The sequence below is a fragment of the Phyllostomus discolor genome, chromosome 3 (genome assembly GCF_004126475.2).
Source record: "Phyllostomus discolor isolate MPI-MPIP mPhyDis1 chromosome 3, mPhyDis1.pri.v3, whole genome shotgun sequence".
NCBI classification, from domain to species: Eukaryota; Metazoa; Chordata; class Mammalia; order Chiroptera; family Phyllostomidae; genus Phyllostomus; species Phyllostomus discolor.
The window spans coordinates 147,955,688-147,969,448 of NC_040905.2; positions in this window are offsets into that span (position 1 = coordinate 147,955,688).

A 13,761-nucleotide genomic window follows, 5' to 3' on the forward strand; every position below is an offset into this window, starting at 1 on the left:
AATGAAGGAGAGAATCCTAGAAGCAGCAAGAGATAAGGAGACAGTAACCTACAAAGGAGTTCTCATCAGACTGTCAGCTGATTTCTCAAAAGAGATCTTACAGGCAAGAAGGGGTTGGAAAGAAGTATTCCACGTCATGAAAGGCAAGGACCTACATCCAAGATTACTCTATCCAACAAAACTATCATTTAGAATAGAAGGACAGATAAAGTGCTTCCCAGGTAAGATCAAATTAAAGGAGTTCATCATTACCAAGCCCTTATTACATGAAATGTTAAAGGGTCTTATCTAAGAAAAAGGAGATAAAAAATATGAATAGTAAAATGACAACAAACTCATGAAAATATGAACAGTAAAATGACAACAAACTGATGATTATTAACAATCGAACCTAAAACAAAAGTGAACTAAGCAAACAACTAGAACAGGAACAGAACTACAGAAATGGAGATCACATGGAGGGTTATCAGCAGGAGAGTGGGAGGAGGAGAAATGGGGGAAAGGTATAGAGAATAAGTAGCATAAATAAGTAGGTACAAAATAGACAGGGGGAGGTTAAGAATAGTATAGGAAATGTAGAAGCCAAAGAACTTATAAGTATGACCCATGGACATAAACTAAAGGGGAGAAATGCAGGCGGGAGGGGGTGTGAAGGGCAGAGGGGAATAAAGGGGGGAAATGGGACAACTGTAATAGCATAATCAATAAAATACATTTAAAAAAAATTTTAAAGTACAAATTGGTAGTTACAGAATAGTCATGGGGATGTAAAGTAGAGCATAGCTAATATAGTTAATAATATTGTAAAAACTATATATAGTCAGATGGAAATTAGATTTATTGGGGTAATCATTTCATATGTTATATAAATATATAATCATGGGGTTGTATACCTGAAGTTAACATAATATTGTACATCAACTGTAATTTAAAAAAAATAAATACAACATACTGAGTTTATTCATTCATGAAAACAAATGTATTTGAAGAAATGTCCTGTTTCTGAGATATGCCTTGATTTTTTTACATTAAAAATATTCTCTCTTGTATGAAATATAATTACTAAGTTATAGTTGGGAATTTTGATTATTTTTATGACTTTCAAGTCCTATTCTGGTTTTCAAAAATTTTTGTTGTTTTACTGATTTAGTTTTTAATGCCATCAATTTACAGAGAGAGAAACTAAAACTCAGAGGGAGGAGGTCCTGTCCTCTCTTGACTGCACACCTATTGGAACAGCCCATTTCATGTACAGGACTAGAATTTTTTTAAGTAATAATAAAAAAAGTTTAAAGAAATCAGGGTCAAGGTTAGACAACAGAGATTGGAACAGGTTCTAATAGGCCAAATGTGTTGTTAGCCAGGAGGAAACTGGCCTGCTTAATTAACTAAAGTATCTAAATAGTTTGGTTTCCTTCTGAGCTGAAGGGAGAGAATGGGCCTGAGGGAAAAAAAATCTACAATATGTAGTTATATTGATTGAGGCAAGACCTAGGAAAGGTGAGCTAGATTGAATAGGACACACACACATCTAATACAGACATTTGGATATTCAGAGTCCTACACAAGTGGTTCACTGAGAGTACCCTGGGAAGAATTTTTTGACAAACAGTAAGAAGAGGGGGCAGTGGGAAGAGGTTTAAGTTTATTTATGTAACCTGCACAGTGTGATTTAGACTTAACACAGAAAGACGCAGCACAGATGGAAATTTCAATTGAAGGATTAAAACAGACTTCAAATCTGTATATTATTTTCTGAATAGGCTTAGATTGCACATGCAAATGAAGTCCATCTTTTAAATAATCAAGACAAACCTGTCTTGAAGAGGTAAGCAGGCAGACAGCATTTCTCTGTTAAACTCCTTGTATTATTTCCCCTGAAGTAGTTAAACAGTTCTCTATTGTACTAGACCCTTTAGATAAGCATACTTTTTGAAGTCAGCATAGAAGGGCCTACTGACTTGAACAACAACAAAAAAAGAAAGAGTAAGAAAAATGTGTCCACTCCCAAATCATTAACTGAACTGAAAAGAATATGCTAACAAAAAAAGACACTGTAGTCTCTGAATCCTGTACTGTAAGGGAAGGTCATGTCCCCCAACAGCCTCAGGAGAGGCACAAAGGCTTGAACTCAAGCCCAAGCATGCTGGGCTAGCTCCACATGCCCACACATTTATCATCAGGCACCAGCCTAGGAGGAGAAATACAGAATTGAGTCCTGGAGCTCCACTATTGACATATAACAGAATGTAATCTTATTAGATTTAATTAGATCTGAGTACATGGTTCTGATGGCTTCTCATTTTTTCAGAGCAGAAACCAAAGTCCTTACAAAGACCAACAAGGCCATATATAATTTGCCTCCCATGAACCACACACCACCATCCCCAACACATGCATACAGCTTGTTGCATCTTTGACCTTGCCTTCTATATTCCTCCCGGGCCTTCTTGCTGCTGCAGGACCTTGGCACATCCCCCACATATCTTCATAACTCATTTCATTGGATTATTCAAGTCTTTGCTTAGATATCACCTTCTGGGTAAGACCTAGTTTATTAGTCTGGGTCCTAGCAGGAAATTGACAGGCAGGATCAAATTAGGAAAACTAGAGTTCAAGGAGATACAATAAACAAAGATGTGGGCAGGAAGTAAAGAGACCACGCATGAAAGACTCAGTAACACTCAGACCCCCAAAATCACCCCTGAGCCTAATAGGGCAAGGGAAAGTAGTTTCCAAACATACAGAAGGTTGTGTACCTAAGGACTACCTGACAGGCATTGGGCCCTTTGGTCTCATTATATTACCAGACTAACGGAGTCCATTTGCCTGTGCTCATCAAAGCTCAGAGACATGAACAGGAATTTGCAGCAAAGAAAGTAAGGATTTAGTTTTCAGAAGTGTCCCATAGCGCATTAGTTAATGCCTAAAGACCTGACTCTTTGATTGCTTCCAGGGGATGGGTTATAAAGGAGAAAAATCATTAATCATGGTGACTAAGGGAGTTTGGGTCACGATCAGGGTCGTGGTCTCTACTGATTGGTCTGTGCTAGGATAGGGGGTCATTAGTCATGACATCTGGTCCTGATGTCAGCCATGGCATTGCTTCATCTGGTTTCACCAATTTTCTGTGCCCGGAGCTGAAACACTACTGAGGCCTAGATGTTATCTCTAGGTTCGACTAAAACACTCTCTGTGGTAGCAGACCTGAGGCTTTGTTCCTAAGATTATTTGATGCTGATCAGACTCTCATTGTCTCTAGGGCTTCATAATTAAGGAAGTGGTCCTTCTAGGTAGAAGGAGGCCAGTGAGTCAAGGTGCTGGATGAGGCCACTTTGAAACAAAAGGAAAGAAAGGAGAAAAAATAATATTAAATAAATGAAGTTCCTATGCAGTTATACCATGCCCAGGAATTAATACCTTGACCTTCCTCATTCTCTTCCAACCTTCTGATCTTCTGAAGCCAGTGGTATAGTTCATACAGATTGGTTTTCTGGGGCACAGTGACTCCAGGGAATTGAATATCCAAGAGCAAGTAAACAAAAATTTTCTCTTTTCCATCCTCCAGTCTCCACACAAAACATCCTATTGGCTGATCCAAATGAAAGTCAGAGGGCAAGGTATCCCTTTTGATGCAGTCCCTAGACATCAACCCAGAGTCCAGTGCAGAGGCTAACGAGGGATTTAGAGAAGCAGAAGGAGACTACCCAGCAGGCTGGGGACAGGACAGACAATAAACTTTATCTAGTGTGATTACTACTACCTATGCTATCGTTTTTATAGTCCAGGTGCTAAATTACTTTTGAACCTTGCTAGTTCATTTCTATTAAGTAAAAAAAAATTAATTAAAATAATTATTTTAAGGTTTGTCCAGATGAGGCAGGATTCAACCTCCTGACATAGCTAATACCCAACATAGGGCAGCTCATATGTGGAAGGTGACCTCCTCAGAGACAGCCATTTAACTGGCTCCTGACAGCTTCAATTATGACTAATGGATCCATTCAGTGGCCATTACGCTCTGTAATCACACCAGTTAGAATTTTTACAACCTTTATGGCCCATCCTAATTTATCCCTTTTCTTCCTCCTGTATTTTTTTAAAAAAACAGATGTTGCTTTATATCAGAAATAGAAGTATGAAAATAACCCTTAGCTGTTAGTAATTACTGCTTATCACCAAGACTATTTTCTTGCACAGCATAATAATGCTGGCGGAAAATGCAACTTTGCTTATATCAATAGACATTTATAAAATGCCCTCTTTATTCACACTTCCATCTGGATGGGTGAAGATGATGTCTTTCATCTTGCTTCTCCTCTTCTATCTAGTTGTCAAAATGGAGTCATTAAAGATCAGATCACTCTAGGGTCATTTTTTTCCTTTTATGATTAAATGTTATAAGTATTCAATAATGAACACTCAATAAAACAAAGATAATTTTGTTATTACAACTTAACACCTCATTCTAAAAAAATACTGAAGAGATGGAAATAAAAATGGATTTTTCCTACCGTATTAAATATTATTTACAAGAAACTGTATAATTGAATCACATTTCTCTCAGACATTATTAGAGAAATTTAGCTCTGCCAGGAAGAATAATGGAAAAAAAAAGCTGCATTCCCTCTTCTCTGTTTGAACAGACTTCAACCTTTTCTAGTGGCATCTGTAAAAAACTGAAAAATGAGCAATTTGATTCCCCTGCTATTATCTACATTGGAGTGTTCTCTTTGATAAATACAATGAAGAAAGAATCCCTCCTCAGTTAGGAAGATAGGGAGTTTGGTTTTTACTCTTGCCTGTCTTTTTGTTGTTTTGGAGAGATTTTTGATTTCTTTATTCTTTGGTGTTCCACATGTAAACTTGCCACAGCCTGACCTGGACACATTATTTCCTATTACAACAGTGACCATGTTCAAAAAGTCTGCAGCCATCAGTTGTAAAGCACCTAAAATATATTCAGAATTTCTGCAATGGTTTCCTTGGTGATTTTTCTTTTTTTTTTTTGTCCTATCAGGGATGCTTCTGGATTTCAAGCTAACATCATAGAATTAAAATGAAAGACTCCATTGTCAGGGATGTGGCCAAAAGAGTGGGATTAATTTGGGATGAGGTTAAAACATAGCAAATGAGCTATTTATTGGGTTCTTTTTCTTTTACAGTTCAAATTTGTGAATATAAAATTATATAGTACACTCAGTCTATTCCTTCTAGGTTAATAAATCTGCAGACTTTCCTTTAAGCTTAGAAGCCTGTCAATGAGCATTATATAAGACAATTTCAATTTCAAACAAACAGGTGAATGATTGTTTAGCTTTTCCTAAAGTATATAGCCTAAGTGACTGGAAATTTTAAATTAATCTTTTACTTTCCTGATAAAAAAGATAGAAAAATAGTGTTTTTCTTTTTTGCCTGCTAGAATATGTAATATTTTAGGAAAATTAAAGAAATAGTAAAAACTAATTTAATAATTGATTTATACATATTTATAATATCATGTTACCTAATATTATTTTGTAATGTTTTCCTATTCATATATTTTCATTGAATAATTTAATTCAAACTTTTCACTGCCATCTCTGCCATCAGTATTTCTTTTTATAAGAGAAAAGTTTATTTAGAAAGTCACAGAGGTAGAGCCCTGGCTGGGTGACTCAGTTGGTTGGAGCATCATCTTAAACACTGAAGGTTGCAGGTTGAATTCTGAGTCTGGGTACATACCTAGGTTGCTGGTTCAATTCCCTGGTCGGGATGTGTATGGAAGGCAACCAATAGATGTTTCTGTCTCACATCTCTCTCTCCCCCTTCTATTCACTCTAAAAATCAATAAACATATTTCTAGGTGAGGATTTTAAAAAAGTTACAGCAGTAGAAAAGGTGAGCCAGCTGGGCTGCATGGGCTCTGGAAATAAGTTACAGAGACAAAAGAAGGGCCCTTGGAGCTTAGGAGAGAGAAGGGCAAAGGGAATATGCCTGGGGAAGAAGATGAGGGGGAAGGGAAAGGTGCGGGCATGCTCCAGAGACAGCATGCTGGGGCAAGAACGAGGGAAGATGAGGGCATGCTCCGAGAGAGAGAACTCCATTGCCAGTACTTTTGTCACTGATAGAGCCATATTTTAAGTTATGATTTTCCAGCACAGCATTTTCACTTTCATCTGAGTTGCTTAAGATTAAGTACCTATTGAATCTGCATATGACCTCTCATTGGAAATTTTATTCTAAGTCATAAGCACCTTGCAAACTCTCTTGTTTTCATTCTCTCCATCATTTTAGTGTATTTCTATAATAATTTGGGGCTAAATCACTATTGTGTTTACATTGTTATAATTATATTAATATTATCCACAGCTAAGTTTCCTCATATGAAATAATAACATTTTCATGACTGTACAATTTTTTGTTTATTTTTTCTGGCATTAATGATTGTCTCAAATTGTTTTCTTTTTTAATTTAATCTTTATTGTATTTTTTACATTAACTTTGGTCCCCTTTACCTCCCTTCCCGCAGTAATCACCACACCGCTGTCCATGTCCATGAGTCTTTTTTCCTTTTTATTCAATCTTGAGTCTGGCCCCATCTTCCTTGTTAGTTCAGTTTGTTCATTAGGTTCCACATATGAGCCAAATTGTATGGTATTTGGTATTTCTCTCTCTCTCTGACTGGCTTATTTCACTTAGCATAATGTTCTCCAGGTCCATCCATACTGTCACAAAGGGTAAAATTTTTCTTCTTTTTTTATGACTGAGTAGTATTTCATTGTATAAATATCATATAGTTGTTTTATCCACTCATCTACTGTGGCTTTGGCCTGCTTCCATATCTTCGTAATTATAAATAATGCTACAATGGACATAGGGGTACTTATGTTTTTTTGAATTAGTGTTTTGGGGTCATTCAGATATATTCTCAGAAGTGGGATTGCTGAGTCAAAAGGAAGATCCATTTTCAATTTTTTGAGTTATCTCCATATTGCTTTCCACAGTGGCTGCACCAGTCTGCATTCCCACCAACAGTGCCTAAGGGTTTCCCTTTCTCCACAACCTTGCCAGCATTTGTTGTTTGTTGATTTATTGATGATACCATTCTGACAGGTGTGAGATGATATCTCATTGTGGTTTTTATTTGCAAATCCCTGATGATTATTGATGTTGAGCATGTTTTTAGATGTCTATTGGCCATCTGTATGTCCTCTTTGGATGGGTCTACTTAGGTCCTTTATCCACATTTTAATTGTGTTGTTTATTTTTTTGGTGTTGAGTTTTGTAAGTACTTTATAAATTTTGGATATTAACCCCTTATCAGATGAATTGGTGAACATATTCTCCCATTCTGTGAGTTCTCTTTTTTATTTTGTTGATGATATCCTTTGCTGTGCAAAAACGTTTTAGTTTGATGTAGTCCTATTTATTTTTTCTTCTGTTTCTCTTACCTGAGATATTTCTGCTAAAAAATTTCTACAGGCAATGTCCAAAATTTTGCTGCCTATGTGTTCATCTAGGAGTTTTATGATTTGGGGTCTACCATTTAAGTCTTTGATCTATTTTACATTTATTTTCACATGTAGTGTAAGAAGGTGGTTTAGTTTTGTTTTCTGTGCTTATCTGTCTAATTTTCCCAGCACCCTTTATTGAATAAACTATCTTTAGCCCATTGTATGTGCTTGCTTACTATGTTGAATACTAATTGACTATAAAGCTGTGAGTTTATTTTTGGGCTTTCTATTCTGTTCCATTGATCTATGTGTCTGTTTTTATGCCAATATCAGGCTCTTTTCATTACTATGGCCTTATACTATAATTTCACATTAGGTAGTGGGATTCCTCCAACTTTGTTCTTTCTCAGGATCACTGTTGCTATGCAGGGCTTTTTGTGATTCCATATAAATTTTTGAAATATTTGTTCTAGTTCTGTAAAATATGTCATTGGTATCTTGATAGGAATTGCATTAATCTATAGTTTGCTTTGGGTAATATGGACATTTTAATGATGTTAATTCTTACTATCCATAAACACAGTATGTGTTTCCACTTATTTGTATCTTCTTCAATTTCTTTGTTTAGTGTCTTATAATTTTCTGAGTACAGGTCTTTTACATTCTTGGTTAGATTTTTTTTGTAGTTGTTTTATTCTTTTTGAAGCAATTGTGAATGGGATTGTTTTCTTAATTTCTCTTTCTGGTAGTTCATTATTGGCATATAAAATAGACCTGATTTCTGGATATTAATTTTGTATCATGTTACTTTGCTGAATTCATTTACCAGTTCTAATAGTTTCTTGATGGAATCTCTGTGGTTCTCTATGTATAGTATCATGTCACCTGTGAAGAAAGACAGTGTTACCACCTCCTTTCCAATTTGGATGCCTTTTATTTCTCCTTCTTGTCTGATTGCTATGCCTAGGACTTCCAGTACTATGTTGAATAAGAGGTAAAATTGGACATCCCTGTCTTGTGCTCAGTCTTAAGGGAAACACTTTTAGTTTTTACCAATTGAATATGATTGATGCTGGCAGTGGGTTTCATATATAGCCTTCATTATGTTTAAGTATGTTCCCTTTATTCCCACTTTGCTGAGAGTTTTTTTTTATCGTAAATGGGTGCTGAATTTTATCAAATGCTTTTTTTTTGCATCTGTTGATATGATCATATGGTTTTTACCCTTCACTTTGTTTATGTAATGAATCACATTTATTGATTTGCAAATGTTATACCAACCTTGCATTCCCAGAATAAATCCCACTTGATCATGGTGTATGATCTTTTTGATGCATTGCTGTGCTCTATTTACTAATATTTTGTTGAGGATTTTAGCATCTATGTTCATCAGGGATACTGGCCTAAAATTTTCTTTCTTTGTAGTGTCTTTATCTGGTTTAGGAATTAAGATTGTGTAGGGTTCATATAAGCAGTTTGGGAGATTTCCCTCCTCTTGAATTTCATGAAATAGTTTGAGAAAGAGAACGTTAGTTGTTCTCCTAAGCTTGGCAAAATTCCCTAGTGAAGCCGTTATTCTTTATTTCTGATTAGTCTCTTTTTATGGTTTCTATGTCTTTTTCTTGCTTTTGAGTATCCTTATAATCAATACTCTAAACTCTCTATCTGATAAATTGCTTGCCTCTATTTGATCTAGTTCTCCTTCTGGAGAATTCTCTTGTTCTTTCATTTGAGTTCTATTTCTTTGTCTTCCTGTTTTGGCTACTTCTTTGTATTTTTTGCCCTAATTGATAAAACCATCAATCATCACGCTGATCAGCTGATAAACTAATCAAGCTTAATCAGCTTAAGCTTCACAGGATGGGGCAGAGTAATTCCTGTGGGCGGGGCTCAGCTGGGCTCTTGCTTCCTCTCAGGCTGATGCCACTTGGACAGGGGTGCTCTGTCAGAGAAAGATGGCTTCTGCAGCATGAGGAATGACTCAGCACAGGGATCCTAGCAGCTATTCCTTTAGTTCTGTCCCCAGAGCCACTAATCCCAGACTGTCCTCAAGCATTTCTAGTCCTCTCTACCCTCCCTCTTCTGGAGCTTAGGGTAACTGGCTGCAAATGAAATTTTCTATGTTGTGCCTTTGAGAGGCTCTCTGCATCTCCAGCCATCTCTCCCAGGCAGATAGAAATACTGCTGCTTTTCATAGCTGGGTGTTATCTGGGTTTCTTTCTGGCTCTGATGCTGTAAGGTGGGGAGTCCAGCTTGGGGTTTATACTTCACAGATCTCAGAGGGGGCCACCAGACTGCTTAAATATCCCTTCGGATCTTCAGCTGTTGCCCATGGGAGCCCTGCCAGGCTTCTCTCATCTCTGGACTCCCTACCAGTCACGTTGTGGTGAAATGGTTTTTCCTGTCTGTCTGTGGTTATAAGGCTTCCCTCCAGCTAGTGTTCAGTTGGTTATTTGGGATGATTTCTTTGCAGTTTAGTTGTAATTCCAGATTGGTCCTGGGAGGAGGTTAGTGTAGCTTCCATTTACTCCTCTGCCATCTTGGAACTGCCTCATTTATTTTCATTGTTTTGTCTTCTATATACCTATTACTAATTCATCCTCAAACTCTCAACGAAACTTATAAAGCTGTGTTCAGTATGTCTAAACACATCATGTAATCTATATATTTCATTTTTTATAGGGAGATATTCCTCATGGATTTCTTGTCTTCTTGTATTTATCCTGAGAGGATTCCTATCATCATCATTATCATCATTATCAAAATTCTCTTCATCTCTTTCCTCTGGTAGATCTCACTTTCCCTTACCCCCACTTCTTTCTCATTTTGTATTCTCACTAGCTTCCTAGGAAAGGAAGGGATATACATTTTTGAAATTTTGTATTCCAAAAATGACATATTTTTCATGTCGATTGATAGTTTAGCTAGGTGTAGAATACTAAGTGAAAATAATTGTACCTACAGTTTTAAATGTGTGGTTCCATTATCTTCCAGTGATACTATTGAAAAATCTAAAGTTATTTTGATACCCAATTATTTTCATGTAATTTGTGTTTTGTGTTTGAAAATGTTAAGATCTTCTCTTTATCCCTGACATTTTATTTTGATATACCTTTGGTTTAGTCTTTACTCATACTTTGTTTGACTGGGTATTAAAAAAGGCACAGAAATTTTTTTAAGTCAGGAAATTCTAATCCACTAAGTCTGGAAATTGGTCTTGCATTGTTTCTTTAATAATTCTTTCCCACCATTTTCTCTGTTTTTTTATTAGTCAGATGTTGAACCTTCTAATTTCTTTTATTTTGTAAAAAAAAATCAACTGAGTAAATTAGAATATCTAATTGTCTTTATTAAGTGATTCATGAAGTGGACAACATCCCACCTAGCAACTAGGAGGGCACTCAGAGGAGTTGTACAAATGGAAAGTTTTTATAGAAAAGAAGGTTTTGACAATAAAGCAGTTACAAGACAGAGTCCTGATCCTTAGTGTGGCTGCCCAGGGCCAGCTGTAGTATGTGGGTTCTTAACTTTGTATAGGAAAGATCTCACAGCACAAGTCCAGGTGACTATGAGGATCCATTTATTCAAGCTGGGGACAGTGAAACAAAAAAAGTGCTTAAGAGAGAAGAAGCAACAGGAAAGCCTAGGCTGGGCTGCCTTAGCTCACTGGGAAGTCAGAGAAAAGGAGACTTTGGGGACAGGTTCAGGGGATTAGCCTGGGACAACCTGCTGGCTGCCAATTGCCTTAGAGTTTAGGATATATGTGCCTGTGAAGAAAGAATTGGGGGAAGAGGAGGAAGGAAATGGCTCTGACTTCAGCTGCTCACCAGAAGGAGAACACACCCAAACTGGGTCCTTTGTCTTGAGTCTTCTGTCTCTCTCTTGCAGGCAGGAATCTTAGGGGAGGTCTCAGGGAAGGGTCTCAGTAGAATATTCATCAGTTCTCCAGGTGTGTGCTTTCATGGTCATGGTCTCCACTGATTGGCCAGTGACAGGGCAGGAAGTCTTTAGTCACTGCAGTTTTTTTTTGCATCACCTGCTTTGTTTCACTGCTTTTCTGGGCCTAGAACTGAAATAAATCTTAGGCCTAGATGTGGGGTTGTCTCTAGGGAGTAAAGACCAAGGGAGAAGAGGTTACGTGGAAGCAAGGTCTTCATTTTCCCAGTTTTGCCTCCTGCCAGGCATTTGGGATCTCCTGCCCTGGTGACAATTTGCACCTGGCTGTAAATTGCTTGGCCAGTTTGTTCAGCTATCTCTCAGTTTTTCTATGCCATTTGATAAGGAATTCTCCTAGCTTCTTACTATCCTGTGTCAAAGGTATTACAAAAGAAAAGAAAGGATTATTTTTGACCAGACACATCTTTTTGGTGGGTGACAGAGCTGGAAAGGTTTTAATATGCAGATTGTCTCTTCTTCCTACAGGAAATGAACAGGGCCCACTTGACAGATTATGTCATTGGTGTTAATCAGGAAATTTCAGCCCAATTGATTAATATTATGTTTCTGAGAAAGGTGGAAACAGAAATTAGGTCAAATATTAAATCTAGATTTGGTAGCATCAGCTTTAACACAAAGTGATGCCCTTTTGAGCCTGTGGTTTTCACTTCAACAATCTAAAAAAATATTTTACATTATATTCTTCTGATGTGGTGAGAAATTTTGGAAACTAGAGAGAGGTAGTTGTATAACATGATGAATGCACTACATAGCAATGAATTACATACTCTAAAATGGTTAATTGTATGTTATGTGATGTTCACCTTAACTTAAATAATATTTTCTCTCCTATTTCACATCTCTGTGACTTTTTTGGTTCTACCTTCCTGGCAACTTACAGAATTTTACATTTCTATTTCTATATTTTCAATTTTTAAGAGACTTTTTGATTCCATACATATTTTTTTTCATTTTTGCATTTTTCCCAATGCAAAGCATTTAATAGGTTGTCAAATAAGAGCTATTAGAATTATCTAAATATCACTTATGAAAAATCAATATACCACATTAGGTGATTCTGTAAAATAAAATCACATATTGACAATAACTCTTGCAGTCCAAGAATACCTCCCACCAATAGCACAAATAGCACATTAAAACAAGAGATACTTGTTTAGACATTTAAATCCAAGTAACTTTGACCAGACTATCTACATTCTTTCATCAAGTACAATAAATTTAGCACAGCCACTGATAATACAGTCTTAGGTGCAGCCTCCCAGGTTTCCATCAGTCTTCCGATACAATGCCTGGGGTGAAGTAGTCTTGTGCTCACCACCCCCATTCACATGCAGGCATGCCATACATACATCACACTTGAAATGATTTTACTTCATAATGATACTTGTTCATATATTTGTATTGGCCAAATGTGACTCCAGTGATGACAAAGTTTAACAATTAAAGAAAGTTCTTGAAAGTATATCCTCATGTGTTTAATTGCATTTTTACTCAGCCCCTCCCCATTTATATTTTTGTGGTTTTATTTTTGTCTCTTTTGTGTGTGTTTGTGTATATCCCTTAATTTACTCTTATAATTATACCTGATCTTCCTACTTTTGTCTTTTAACCTTTGTAGTTGCATTAGTGTTGGTTAATCCACTGCTTTTATTGTGTGTTTGCCTTTGTCACTGGGATTTTTTCCTTTGTGATTTTCTTTTTAAATCACATTTTCTTGTTCTTAAAGAAGATCCTTTGGCATTTATTGTAATACTAGCTTGGTGGTGAAGAATCCCTTCAGCTTTTTCTTGTCCAACTGAACTTTCAATACAGCAAAATTTCACCAGAAATAGGTGTATATATATGTTTTGGTATATATATATTTTATATATATAAATGTATATATATTTTTTGGTGTATATATATATTTTGGTATATACATATATATAAAATATATATATATATTCTTATTTATGATTTTCCATGACAAACCACTGATTAGATCCAGGGCACTTTGCTAATTCTAGAAATTTCATTTCCTGAGGTTGAGAGATCAGTTTCAGAAGTACCATTCCAAGCCAGTGAAACCCTGGAGAACTTTAGGTAGGAGGGAGCAGGAAGCATGTTGCTGAAAGCAAGCCATCTTTACAGACTATTCTGTCTCTTAATATAATTTAGATGCCCATCCAAGAAAAAGGACCTTCCAGGAAAGAAGTCATCCTTCTGGCAAAGATGAAACATCCTAACATTGTAACCTTCTTTAGGAGCATTCTCTTTTTTTAAATATATTTTATTGATTATGCTATTGCAGTTGTCCCATTTCCCCCCTTCATTCCCCTCCACCCTGCACACCCTCTCCCACCCACATTCCCCACCTTTTAGTTCATGT